This window comes from Gymnogyps californianus, chromosome Z (assembly GCF_018139145.2).
Source record: "Gymnogyps californianus isolate 813 chromosome Z, ASM1813914v2, whole genome shotgun sequence".
Lineage (NCBI taxonomy): Eukaryota > Metazoa > Chordata > Aves > Accipitriformes > Cathartidae > Gymnogyps > Gymnogyps californianus.
The window spans coordinates 54,473,968-54,488,847 of NC_059500.1; the positions used below are offsets into that span (position 1 = coordinate 54,473,968).

Below are 14,880 nucleotides of genomic sequence, written 5' to 3' on the forward strand. Positions count from 1 at the left end.
TTTAAGTGATAAATCAAAACAATCCATTCATAATCCTTATTTGTCCACATAGAGTCTTTCTATAATTTATTTTCTGGTTCTACGTGTAGGATGCCTCTTTCTCTAAAACCATTATAAAGTAAAAGTCTACGTCCACTGCAGTTTGCAGAATAATAAGAGGCAGTCTCATAGACCAAGCAGGGAAGGAAAAATGCCAAATAGACATCTATTATGTGAACCAACCAGATTTATTACAGAGAATATAGCAGAAGTAATTGGTCTCTGGGAGGAACTATCTTAATGTAACTTACCAAGACATCCTATAATCAAAGGCAGCCAGTTACACTAGTCACCTTAGTGACATCACACACTAGTCATTGTGTGAGCATTGTATGTGTTGATAGTTCCTAACATTTTGCAAGAGACAATCTTCTCATTAAACATATATTGCAATGGGTCCTAGTCAGTATATTTATCATGCAGTACTTGTTTCTGTGCAGCTGAGTATTGAAAGTGTATTATTATATACTGTGTTTTATATCCCAACGGATTGCTGTGATAGTTCAGCAAGCTTTGCAAGGTTTTAGTAAGACAAGGTCAGGGTTACTTCTAAGTTGTATTATTGTAACACTAATAGAGATAATGCAGAATCAGATGCACAACTAATTATAAGCTGAACTTCATAAAATCATTTCATTCTTCTCTGTTATCACTCTGTGATGATGAAATCATATCTTTGAGAAGAGACTTGAAGAACAGCTAGGACTGCAGTACTTGATGTGCTTATTGTTAAAATCAGAGCCAAGAATATTCCCTTGACTGCAGCTTTTGTTTTGCCACATCTGAACTAGTTTCTATTTATCTACGTAACAAAAATTTGAAGTGATAAACTATAGCTACAAGCGATACTCTAGTCATTAGTTCCTTCTCGTTCTGGATAAGCAGTCGTCTTCGATTCTGGAAGATAAAAGTGTTGTAGGGTGAGTATGAATCAGATAGCAGCACATAAAAACATGTGACGATCATGATAATCAGATCCAAACTTAAAGTCAAGCATTCTTAAAGTAAAAAACTCAGAACATACTTGTCCCTCTGTACAAAGGTAACTAGGGTGGAGTGGAAAATAATTGCATACTGGTCCTGATAGATTTGTTTTGTATTGTTGTTCTTCCGTGAATCAGGCTCTTTTTTTCTCAGCTTTAACTGAATTTGTTGCTGAACCTGCATGTTCAGATTAGGTCTTGGCAATTTGATCCAATGTACTTTCTCTGTGTACTGAAAAATCATGGTCTATTTTTCATTCCTGCTCATTTTTCCAAGATTGGATCTTGTTCTAAAAAATGCACTTTAATTTTAAAAAGCATGAATTTCATGTAGTCCTGCATTTTCTTTTATATGGGAAGCCAAAGTAGGTAACTATGCTTGGCCTTACTTTACTACATGGAAATTTGTGAAGTTGAACAGTACCTGCATGCAAGAAGCCTCACCTGAAGTTGACTTCATTAAATAGCTGTTAAAATGTACTAGACTCCTTTATTGTTTATTAAAACATCTTTCAGGTTCTATTCCAACTTACTGCAGCTGGGCATTCTTCTTTTCAGTGACCTGGTTTAAAGACTAAAAAAATTTATTCATGACATGGTAATATATATTTAGTGTCTATTCCTAAACCTCTTTACATAAAGTAGGTATGGCATGTTCAAATGTGTTGTATTTATCTATTAATCTATGCATTAGCTTGTACTTTGTAGCAATGAGTTAAAGAAGAAAAAGTTGAATGAAAAATTGATGTTGAAATGCAAGCAGTTAGTACGCCCGTGGTTGAGATAAAATCTGTAATGTTCACCAGCAGTTACCACACAATGGTATCTGAGGTTCCCTCAGATTTCCTCTGGATTATGAAAAAAGAGAATTCCTGGTAGCTGTGGAAAGTCCACAGTAGCAATTGGCAAATGCCGACCTTTTGCTCTCTTTGGCTGTTCCTGTAAGCTTATTTTCTACTCAATGTTCCTTCTTTTATAGTGAGTATTTTTTTACTTTTCAAGTTCAGCTGCAATAAGAGGTACTTAAATTAGTCTTACTGTCATGCTATGTAAACAATAAGCTTAATATGTTTATTCTGGTGTAAATAGCAACAGCATGTTGTTAGGGATAAATTTCAGGCTCTCTCTTTGCAGTTTCATTCAGGTACACTAGGAATGTTTCCCCTTTTGAAACTGAATTCAATCTTTTTGCTTTCTGTAAGTTCTGAGCTATGCTTCAGCACAATGCCCTTAGTACTTTAAAGTATGGGATAGTAATACATATACTGCACTTTTTGTCACAGCTGCTTGATGTGATTTAAACCAATAAAATTGCTAGGATTCCTGTCAGATTTGAAGCAACATCCATTTAACATCTGCTAAACATCTGAAATTATCCCACAACACATCAGTCTACTAAGCATGTAAAACAGAAGGTATGGTTAAAAAAAAAAAGAACATAAAACTTAAAACACTTGTGTAATGCTTTTTTGAGACACAAGTAAACATCTTTGGGTGAGCATGAGTATTTAGATGTGTGTGTGTGCTATTTGAAGAACATTTGCTTGGAAGATGGTGTTCAAGATGAAATTTTGATTAAAACCAGAAATACATTCTGTAAAAATGATTGGGAATTTTCTTCCATCTTCAGGCTTTAGCAGTGTGCCTTCATATAGTCTGTCATATATGGCATGTACTATATACTTTATGTACAGCACATGCCACTGTTTCTTGATGATAAGGAAAGACCATATCAAATCCTATATTGCACTGAAGTCTTGACAAAATAGAAACTACAAAAAATTCTGAATTTGTTTTTGCTTACATGCTTGCAGAAGAATTTTTCACTATGTTAAAGTAGCAATTGAGCACCTAGTCTTAAACAGTTAAAAGAACAGTAATTTAATTGTAGTCAAGTTGCTGAAAGTTAGAAAACACCAAGTTTATAGTTGCCTGTTGCCCATTTTTTCACTAATTCAGTAAGCTAACTGAAACAGAAATACCACAGAAAAGGCAGAGATGTATGAGTAATTAGACTATATCATGGTGTATAGACACAGAATAGCTGACTTTTAATTCGCAACCATAAAGCTAAGACTTCCTAACTCTCACAAGTTTATGCAATCTTAGTAACCTACTAGTTTTGGTTACGATGTTTTAGCTGTTTAAAGGAAAAACAAATTATGAATTGTGGGTGTGCCTCCACAAACAGCTCAAACTCATGTGATCACATCAGATGACATCTAGCCCAAGCTAGTAAATCTTACCTCTCAGCAATGGTACTAATGCTCTTTTAATATTATTCTCTCAGTATGAAATACATAATGTGTCCATAGTTCAAAATGCAATGATATGTGCTTTTCCTGTGGCTGCTTAAGATGCACAACTTCCACTTGAGTTCAGTGAGCACCTGAAGGCTTATGGTGTCCAAAGTACTGACCTTTAATATCAAAGCATCTCTTTATGTATTCAAAAATACAAAGCAAACTCCTTTCTATATGCAGATGTAGAACTGATGACAGTGGAAAATGATAGCCAGAGAACCACATTTTATGTTACAGAATAAAATTTATGAAATCTCTAATTTTATTCTTGTTCTTCTAATGAGTAATTTGATTTTCCTGTTAAGTATTTGAACCAGCTTTTCTTGCCTTTTGACTTAGATATTTGGAAAATTTAAGGCACATTTTTAATGAACTTTTTCAAACAGGCATCTTTTTAGTTTCACTGTAATCCAGAACATGACTGTGAAGTATCCAAAAATAACAATGAACATTCCTAATTGCACAAACACTTAAGTTTGTGTGGAAAGGTTTCTAGTTTATTACCTCTTTGTGCTTGTGGATAGGCACAAAGATTGTATTTTATTTATTTTCATTTCCCTGTAGCATGATTTTAATGGAACATTTTTGAGATTTTTTTCATTGCTGTACCAAACTATAAATAAATGGTAAACTAAAAAAATAAAGCACTCTTAATAAATTTCATGTACTTGAAATGTGGAATCCCAAATCAAACTTTGTATCTGCCAAAATTTCAATTGCAGAAAATTTAGAGGTTGGTTTTGGTTTTTGTATTGTTTTGGGTTTTATTTGGTTGTTTTTTTTTTTTTAATACTAGGGTTTTAAACTAGAAAATTATTTGAATTCAAAGCTAGGGGGCTAATGCCAAGGCTGTGGTTTTGGAGCATGTCTGTGTGAAGTATTTGGAAATTGGATTACTCTCCAAGCCATAAAATCTTTTTAGATAACTTTGGCTCTTTTCTGCCTACTTTACTTTGCATTTTCAGCATCCCTTTTTGGTTGATGGCTGGGCCTGTATCAGGAACAGAGTGAATAAATTATGAAGCTTTCTATTTACTGATAGAAAAGCCTAACAATTTCTGATGGGAAAACAGAATGCAATTTATGATACAGTCACAACAGAAAGAGAAAGAAACCATTCCCAGAAAACATGATTCTGTTTTAAAGAAAGGAAGAGAGGTAGAGGGAACTAGTTAATAGATTATACTGTGCATTGCAATGTTACTTCTTCAGAAAGGAAATAGTTTTAAGAAAAGGTGCCCACACTGTCAGCTTTTATTCAGGTGATTGACACTGATTTCCTAAGGATTAGAGGTTTAATTAATGCTTCTGGAGCTCTGTGGAGAACTTCCCAGACATCTAAGTCTGATGGTTTATCTGTGAACATAGGCTTTAAAAACAAAAGTTGAGAATTAAGCATCATAGAACAGTCATTGGATTATGTCTACAGAGTAATTAAGACATGGAAGAATGCCACATACCTTTTTGTGCACGTATGATTGCAGTAGTTAAATAAGTTGCAAACTAAATGCAAATATATTCTGAAGCATTTGGACATGCCAAGGCATTCTTTGGCATTTTTTTAAGCATTCAGATTTAGTTTAAGATATTTTTACTGACAATGTTTAAAGGAATCAAGAGAAGGGACTGGTCCTGTGAATTTTTAAAGGGTAAGTTGCACAGCAATAGTCTCATAGACTTTAGTGAGATTCTTCCGGGCAGAATCCTGACATCAGTGACACGCAACTTAGTGATTCCATTGATTTCAATGGCATGTCTTGAACGCAGGTTTATACACATATTTACATAGAATCATAGAATCACTTAGATTGGAAAAGATCTTTAAGAGCATCAAGTCCAACCATTAACCTAGCACTGCCAAGTCCGCCACTAAACCATGTCCCGAAGCACCACATCTACACGTCTTTTAAATACCTCCAGGGACAGTGAATCAACCCCTTCCCTGGGCAGCTTGTTCCAATGCTTGACAACCTTTTCAGTGAACAAATTTTTCCTAATATCCAACCTAAACCTCCCCTGGCACAACCTGAGGCCATTTCCTCATGTCCTATCACTTGTTACTTGGGAAAAGAGACCGACACCCACCTCCTTTCAGGTAGTTGTACAGAGCGATAAGGTCTCTCCTCAGCATCAGGCACAGTAGCCCAAACACAAAGGAAGACAAGAATCAGCTTGATTCACTCTGATCAGAAGCAACTCTGGTTTACTGCCATCGTAGTCCCAATTAGCTGAGGTAGCATTTAGCAGATGCTAAAAGCTTGTGTACTTTTACAGATAGATACTTGCAGGGTAGGTTTCCAAAGGACTTGGACAGTATAAGGATTAAGCACTGTTCAGAACATGATTATAGTGGACTCTCCCTATAAATGGTTGAAATAGTCTTCTTGGACAAGGATATTACCAATACAGCCAGTGCAGTGGAGTCCTCTTACAGAAATGCAATTGCTGTTGATCTTGTGTCAACAGGGCTTGAATAACTGCTGAACAAACCTTTCTGAACAAGGCTGCATGGAAACAGGGAGGTCTTTTTAGCAGTAGTCACTGTGAAGGTGCAGTCTGTGTCTGTGTCTGTGTAGAGTGCTGAGCTGAGAAAAGGAAATTCAGAAAGAGGAGCTAGAGAGGATGCCCTGACTGTTTTGTCTAGAACTGCCATGGGACTCAGTTAGCTCTGTTCAATGCATCTGGGTTTGCTAAACGTTGGTATAGCCACATGGCGATTGTTTTCTGGTATCACCTTTATCTACTCAGAGTGCTTGTTTTTCCTGTCTATTAAAGACTGTTTTGATTTAGGTTTGATACTTTCTTACCATCATTTTAAAGGATATATAGCAACTTTATTCCATGAGTACTCAGCTCTTGAGAATTAACACACATCATTACAAAGTTCAAGATCACAAGTGAATCATTTTAGAGATGTCACTGTGGTAAGACATTCTTTTTTAAGAGCTGTTTCTGCATGAAATGTTGAAATGTAATGTTCCTTATCTGTCCATGAAGCAGTGTGCTTGATACAAAGAGTTGTTATAAATAATTTCCCTCCCTCTCTTTTCTCCCTCTCTGAATGTTTTCTATTGGTCATCAACTGGCACAAGCTCAAGGAAAAGATGACAGCGTGCCTTTATGGGTACTCTTGGTACATTTCTATAAATACATCAAAACAAAATTAAATTGCTTTGGCCCTTTACTATATTCTTTACTGTTTAACATTTGCAGAATTGCCCCCAAGGTTAATCAGATGTAAACATCAAGCAGTGCCACTGTTCTTCTTCAAGGTCTGTCATACTGCCGATGGAAGTATTTTCCTAGTAACATTCAGATTTCTGTTTTAAGAAATTACAGCTATGCAAACAAGCTTATCTGGGCCGACAATAAAAAATCATTGATTCTAATTAGGGTTCGTCACATAAGAGAAAAAGACAAGACTTCTTTTGTTCCATGAAAAGCCTGCTTTGCCTGCTTGCAAAAATGCATGGATTTCTTTCCAGTGGCTTTACTTAATTGGTATGACAAAGTTTCAGTCCTGTGATCTTACAGTTTCCAAGTGATTCAGACACACTTGTCGAACCTTGTTTAAGGTATTTGATGGTAATCTGTTACAGAAGTTGGTAGATGGCATGAACACGAGGTCTGTTTTGTTTGTTTAAAGGAGTGGGCTATGCATAAACTGAATTAAGGAATATTTATGTTGAGACTGCTGAGATTATTGAGAGTCCTTTTTTAAAAACAAGCCACTGTTGAGAAACAAAGCTGCTCAGCTCTGACTGACTCACAAGGACTCTTGGCTTTTGAATGCCTGGACAAATGTGGTCTGAATCCATTGTGTAAATTAACAATGTGAGCTGCTAAGTTGTGACACTGATTTTATGTCTGCACCAGTGAAGCAGGTCCATTATCGCATAACATGTCAAGGAAAGAGACATACAGATTGAGCAAATGCTGTAGAAATCAGTATAATTGATAGCTCTGCAGGCAGAGTGATTGAGAATATACAACATATCACCAGTTAAACTCAGACTGTTAAACTCAGTTAAATGAATCTCTGTGAAGCCTGGGTCCGGAACATGGCATTTCAGTGAATCAATGAAGAGTTTGGTTCCAAATTAAAAGCAAGTCATCTGCAAGATTGTTGATCTACTTTAATAGTGATAAGGTTCTCAAAAGCCTGACATGTGTATTTGTGAGAGCTGACATTTCCTCTGCTACTTCTGCTTCTGGTTGTCGAGAGTTGCTGAAGGGCCACTGAATGTAACGCTGATCTCGAATACTGAGTCTGAATCATCACACATCTTGAAAAATGGTGATAACATCTTTGGAAACTCATCTTGTCCCCTCATCCTTCAGCCACCCACAGTGAAAAGCTTTGGAGTTAATTTTTTCATTTCTTTTACAGTTATCAGTGCAAGATGTGTAGTGGTCATATGTTGCAGATAGTCTTTGTAAGGCTTAGAAGACAGGAAAAATGAACTCATCATAACAGGTTCTGTTTACTAACTTTAGTTCTTATACTTTTTTCGTCATACTAGTATCTGGGTATTTTATTTTTTTGCATTATGTGAGAAGAGATGGATCACTGAATCCATCACTGTGGGCTTTTGCAGATGAACTAAGGCTAAAATGTTAGTATCCTTCTAGTTTATGCTGTATTTTGCTGGTGTGACAGACCCTCCATTACCATCAAGCAAAAATGGTATCTGGTCAGCAAGGAAATTATATATCTGAACCTGAGGGAGACAGAGAAGACTAAAGTGAGCTGAATAAGGAGAATTCTTGATTGCTTATAGGAAGGAGGACTGTCTTGATCCAGCCCCTGGAGAATTCCATGACTGTGAAGTTCTGATACAATTTTAGTTCAAAGATGTTAGGAGGTTTTGAAGAGGAACAAAAGATGGGAATGAACTGCTTTGATAAGGATGAATAACTGTGAGAAGTTGTTGCAGTAAAAATGCAGTCTTTATAAAGGAAGGAGAGTGAGACAAAACTGTGCTCTATTTGTATTCCCAGAAAATGAGAAAAGCTAGTAAGTTATCTGTCTCTCAGGCCTTATCTTGAGATACTGTTTTTTCCTTCAATATAACTGGGAAGTATGAGCCCTTTAATGGCTCAGAGCACACGAGGCAAGGTTGCAGCAGGGTGAGGCAGCTGCATGTTCCCTTTTAGATGTAATGGGGGAATCATGTCTCAAGTGTGGATACAGAGAGCATAGAGAACCTTCTTAGACAACCTGCTGCCTGCATGGGGTGTTTCTTGTTGCTGGTGCTTGGTTGTCTGGAGGATGGGGAGGAAGGACATGGGTGTGAGTATGACTTTGACATGCTGTCACAAGGAAAGGAAGAAAATTAGGCTAGCAGGCTTTACATCATATGTGATGAGGACAATACACCAATTTTGGCTATTCTTGTTTTGTGTATAGCTGCAATTTGCATTTTTTTTCCAATTTTCAACCTTTATAGACAGGATGAAGTCAATTTTGTATTAGCTGTGAAGATTTCTCTTCACAGTCCTTGTGAAATTCTGTGCAGTGGGAGTAGTCCACAACACTAATCATGGATATGTGGTATTTGGATCTATTCTGGCATGTCTCCAGCAAGCTCAGAGTTTAGGCAGAGTCAGCTCACTTCTGTCTGTGTAAGACCATATAGGCACAATCTTAGTGATCCTGAGAGCCTCCCTCAGTGAAGTAGTGACATGAGCCATACAAACAACAAGGTCATCTTTATTAAGTTCTGAAGAAAATCACAAACTCAGTTATTCTGTTTCACCTCTAGAGTGACACTGGGGAAGATACAAGAAATGTTCTATTGGTGTTTTAGAATCTGACTCATTACTGTGGGTTTGGTATATATACCCTGTGGTGCTATGTATTCCACGAGTTTTCATTTTTATTGAAAGGCATTTTTAAAAAAAAAAAACCACCTACTTTTTTTAATCCCTTTGTATGGTAAAAGCAGCTGAATTAAATAGCTTGAACTCTCAATTTTTCAATGGTACTTGGGGTTCTTTGCATTAACTCATTCAGTATTTTGGCTTGCTTGATCAGTAGACTTTCCAGAAACTGCATGTTTTTCCTTCTGAAGTTAAAAGTTTAGACAAAACGTAATTTCTCTTAATGAACCATGGACCTAATTTATTAACAGATAGGCTTTTCTTTTTAAGTTGATTAAAATCTTTACAAAGAAAAATGTTTTGACTTCAGTCCCAGAACAATAGTTGTCCATTCTATAAATTCGCAGTAATTTGATTTTTTCAAGGTCATGATCTGATAAAACATTATGTCATTGCCATAACACCCTCCTCCCCAAACAGTCACCACTTCAAAAACAAATGCAGATGAACAAAATAATTTAAACATGTTACTTAAAGTTGCACAGGAAGTTGTGAAGTATTTGACCTGTGTAGAAAAGACACATACGTTTGGGGAAAGCTAAAACAGTAAATGAAACACATCTGTCCCTGGTAAGGAGCAGGCACACTGTGTTCTATTTATTTATTTATTTATTTATTTATTTTCTTTGAGTATTTTCATCTATATTAGCCTGCGGGATAAGATAAAATGCTCTGTTCTGAGGTTCTGTCTTCTGGTTCTGGTCATACCAGAGTTGCTAGCAACATTTGGTCATCTAAGCTTCTTTGAGCTGTTGATATGAAGAGCTGATGAACAACTTCTCAAGTTGGGAAAAAATACTGTAGTTTCCTTCATTTGCTGATGTAATTATACACAAGATTTTGTAGTGTCAGAAGACGAGCTAATCTACGGATATGGGCATTCGGTTTCAAATGATTGTATTACCAGAGCTTTGCATGTTACTGGCCACCTGCAAAGCCATGGTAAATCATTATTTCTGAACTCTTAGTACACTACAGCTCCTGAAGTCAGACATGCATTTTATTTTGCATTTGGAATAGACTGGTTATATACATATGGTATACTACAACTCAACTAATAGGTAGTAACTTGCGAAGTGTTAGTGTCTCAATGGCTTGCAAGTGTTGACCTGTTGACTGCATATGAGAAGGAACTGTCAGAATTGTAAAACATCCTAGGTGGTTTTCAATAAGCCTGATTTTTAAAATGTTTGGCAATTTTTGTAGATTAGGCCCATTTTTTGACAGGAAAATTCTGGAGCATATTGCAATTGCTAGGAAAAAAAACCCTGTTAAAAATTGGAAGTATTTTTTCCTAGTTAATCATGACCTTGTAAAATGCACTTGAATGTATTAAATTTATACATTGGTTCCCATGGTGCAAAAACTGAACCTTGCTATAAATCAACTGTTGATCATAGGTAAGAACTTTGTGGCTGAGGTGAGAAATGAGATGGAAGGGTAGGGAAGCAGCAAAGAGCTTGATCACTGTCCTTACAACAAAGATACCCAGGGTATTTCTGCTGTATTTTCTGTAGGGCGTTGAGCACTTCACAGTGAAATACCTGACCATCCTTGAACGTGGCCTCCTAGGGAAAATGTCATTAGCACTTGGAACAACTTATTGGTGGTATTCAGGAGCTCAGGTGGATTTTATCATGCCATTGTTTCATTATTCAAGAAAAGTTAATGAGATGCATCCTGACAAGCATGCAGGTGTATAGTACCTGGCCCATACACCTATCTCACAGGGGATCCATCCCAGGAAATGTGAAGTTTGACCTTGTTGGTTTTCCATGCAAGTGCATGTGTTAGAATCTGGAGCTAGTTATGAATCACATTCTTATGTAAAGAAGCTGTTTAAAGCCGTTTTTGTTTAGTTTTGCTTCATAAGGTGTATGTAAACAGACATTTTGATTTTTGAGAACTGCAATTTCAGAAAGCTCAATTTTTGTTTGTTATAAATATCTCTTCATAAAATATCTCTTGTGTAAAACAGGTTGGCTCCATTTGCTGCCTGTTAGAACAGCAAACAAAATATCTCAATCTTGGCTGCTCAACAAGTATATCATCTTCATGGTTTGTGGTAATAAAAATACGTTAGCCTTAATGTGGATGCCCTTTGGTTTAAGTGGTGATGTTTCAGAATACCCATGTGTTGGGGAGGATCACAAGTTTCTCTCTCATCTATTTGAGGTATTACACCATCTGGCATATGGATGGCAGAACATTAATTAGATTGCTAGAGGTGTATTGGAAAGTAACACAGGTTTAGGTCACTACAAATAGCTAAGTTGCAAGACACTAATTCTTTCACAGAAATAACAGATTTCTTTTGAGAAACTTGGATGATTCAGAAATATTTGAACAGAAATCAAGTCCCAAGTATCACCATACCCTCTAAGAATAACTAAAGCTGACTGTGCTAGAGCTGTAAACAAGACTCTCATCTTGCTAAACTTGCACTGAAATTCCAGTTGGCACTGGATTTGTACATATTAAATAAGGCCAAAATAACAGAACAGCATACGCTGTCCTGTCATTTGACTTTTTCTAATAAAAATGGCTGTTATTGCTTAACAATGTCATTAGTTTTTTATACTAATCTCAGAGTATCTGCTTAACAACTCTTTGTTTTATTAAGATATCAAACATACACTTTCCTTTTTTAATATAAAACCTGCCATCAATGATATAAAAGCATTCTTAAACATGGAAGCTTTTTGAGTGTTGCTGTACAAACCCATCAAATGGTAACCTTCTTTTAAAATGCATTTTTAAGTTAGTTGTAAGTAGAAGAAAATACCTCTGTGTTTCAAAGGCTGATAACCTCTCAAATAGAGGACAAAACTGACTTCCCACTTCGGGCAGGCAACCATCATGCGAATGACAGCAGCATGGGTAAGTGGCTTTTCCTCACCTGCCAGTGTACAACAGTAACTACAAAACTCATCTGACTCTGGAGTAGTATTGATTGCTGACTTTTTTAAAAGGCATGCCTACATTGTGTTTTGTCTGTTGAAAGAAATGCTGCAAAGACCTTAGTTTGCAGGTAATTAATCTCCTAGAGTAATTTGTTTGCATGATTCTGTTGCCAGATGTACTATCCAGGTACAAGCCACTTTTTGTGGTGGATAAAGAGACTTAGCTGATAAAGCAGTTTATTAAGTTTCTCTACTGTAAAGTACATTGATCTTGCTCACGGAAAATGTTAGTACTTTCTCCTTTGTTTGAACTGTACCTCTATTTTTCCAGTAATTGTTGTCTGTGACTTAGATCTCATTAGGATTATGCCAAGGTCACTGAATGGCATGTCAGCTTAATTACAGTGGCTTTCAAGCTGAACAGTTCTGACTCACAAATAGGAATTCACAGTTAGGTAAATGAACAATCTGAAGTCTCTCAGCTGCATACCATGCGATGCTTAGCTCTTTGCAGTAAGATGCTGAGTGAAGACAGTGTTCCTTGGCTCCAGTGAACTGCAGCTGAAGTTCAAAAGCCCTTGACTTGGAACAGGACTGAGCCACCTGAAGGGTTGGCTGTAAGTTGCAGTTTTTAGCTGTCTAATTTTAAGCAGTTTAGAAATGAACAGGCCTCTGTTATCCCAGTTGAAAAGTTGTATAACAGTGGTGGGAAGTGTGAGACGTCTGGTACCCTAAAGGAAAGGCATCTGTTAACAACAGAGTGACTTGTCCATTGCAAACAGTGCAGTATTAAATAGTTGTAAGCACTCCACAGCAGGGGGTCGGGGTCGGGGGGGGGGGGGGGGGGGCGGGGCGTGGGGGGCGTGTGTGCGGTGTGTGGAGATAATGTCCAGCCATCAGGATAAAAGTCTAGTTCTTAAGGAAAGGCATAAGCAGCCTGCACTCTTTTGCCCCAGAAGTTTCCACATGTTGAAAACTACTTTATTATAATTATGTCAGGGCATGTGTCACTGTATGTGTTGTTGCTCCAAAATCTCAGATCTTTCTGCAGCTGGATGATGTGACCCACATAAGAATTCTGTTTGCAGTGAGAGGCAGCTCCCATTTTTAGTGGTCTCTGTTTCTTTTTAAACTCTGTGTTTTACCAAACTGACATCCACGTATCTTAGAGATCAGACTGCCATGTGCTTCTATAATATAATTGGCTTTATTTTGAACTTCAAAGGTATTTTGCAGTGGTGCTTATCTACACAAACATCAGGTGGATCTAATAAAAAATGTCAGAACACAGAGGAAAGCAGAATACAGCAAGAAACAGAATCTTTTTTCATGCATTCCCGAGTAGATACATCAACAACACTTATTGTTTATGCTTCTAGTCTTAGTGTTTATTCACATTTGAGCAGAATTAACTCAGATGTTTTTGAGTACAGGCAAGACAAGAGAAAAGTGCATTTTTCCAGTCAAAAAAAAAAAAAGTGTAACTTTCATATTGTCCCTAGAGTTAAAATAACTGAAGTGTCTGGGAAATCTCCATTGTCAATAGACATAGTCAGTTCTAGTGGTCTGAGCTAGGCAACGGACGAGGGTAGAGTTGGGTATCATGATCAGGTTAAATTATGGTCCAGATCAATGAAGCCAAGAAATGCACTGTTTCAAAAACCTTGTCAAGAGCATCCGGCATCCAGTGGCTGAAACCAGCAATCTGAGGAGCCTGTGCTGCAAATTTGGATTTAGGCTAAAATGGAAACCTAAGCAGACCATGGGCAAATGGTTAAAAAGCAATAACTAGAACAGAGCAGTAAGGACCAGTGATTCCTATCCAATACAGGATGAAGACTGGTGCAGGGGAAGCAGGGATTAGGACTGAGCAGTGAATGAGGATCTCCACTGTGTCCTAGGGGCTGTATCCTATGAGCTGTGTCCTGGTTGTTCCAGGCTGCTCTGTCAGCTTCACAGGCTTGCACTTCATCTCCTGGAATATTGATTTATAGGAGCACTGCTGTGGCCAGCTGTATCTTGATTATCTTATTTAGGTTGGACTGTTCCTAATTAAAAAAGAGACATTACCATGTGGCATCGTGTAATTGATTGCCTGGCTGGGACAGATAAAGCACTGACAGAGAAAAGAACTTCTTGAGAGGCTCTTAAGTTTTCTGACAAAGCGTAACTTTCACCTTGGCCTCAGTTTCTCGGGATGTCTGAGAATCATGCTTTGCTGCAGTGGTTTGCAATCTCTTAAGTGCCTAGTCCAGGGAGAGAGAAGGAACTCTACAGGACATGTGCCTTACCTATTTCTCAGGACAGTTTGCACAGGTTTGTATATTCTTAGTGTGATGTATACAGTAACATATTGTAGGTACAAGACCGAATATCATAAAAATACTGGACTGTTTTAATGGAGGGAGAAGAAGATGGGTAGGTTCAGGTTTTTTTAATATTTCATCTGTTTAATTCATTCTCAGTAATTAAACTCATAGGCTGACTATGGAATGGAAAAGAAAGATCACAAAATAGAAGTATTGTGTCCTTTAATTTAAAATGCACGTGACTGTTGACTCAGGTTTTAAAATACAAAAAATTTTCCAGCTGGTTTCAGATATGAGTTCTGAGCTTCTCTTCTGAAACCAGCAACAAAATGAACCACTAACATGCAAGTCATTACAGTCTCTTTTATCAAGATACTATGGCTTGATTTCGTTTTCTGTGGAATTAGATTGATAGATGAAAAGTCTCACAATTACTTCAATACAAATTACATAGCTAAAC

General features: G+C 37.1%; 1 protein-coding gene across 1 annotated transcript in view; it reads left to right on the forward strand.

Moving 5' to 3' along the window:
* Positions 1-14,880, forward strand: part of GLIS3 (GLIS family zinc finger 3) — a 174,227-nt gene that overhangs the window by 48,553 nt on the left and 110,794 nt on the right. The gene's annotated exons all lie outside the window — the stretch shown is intronic.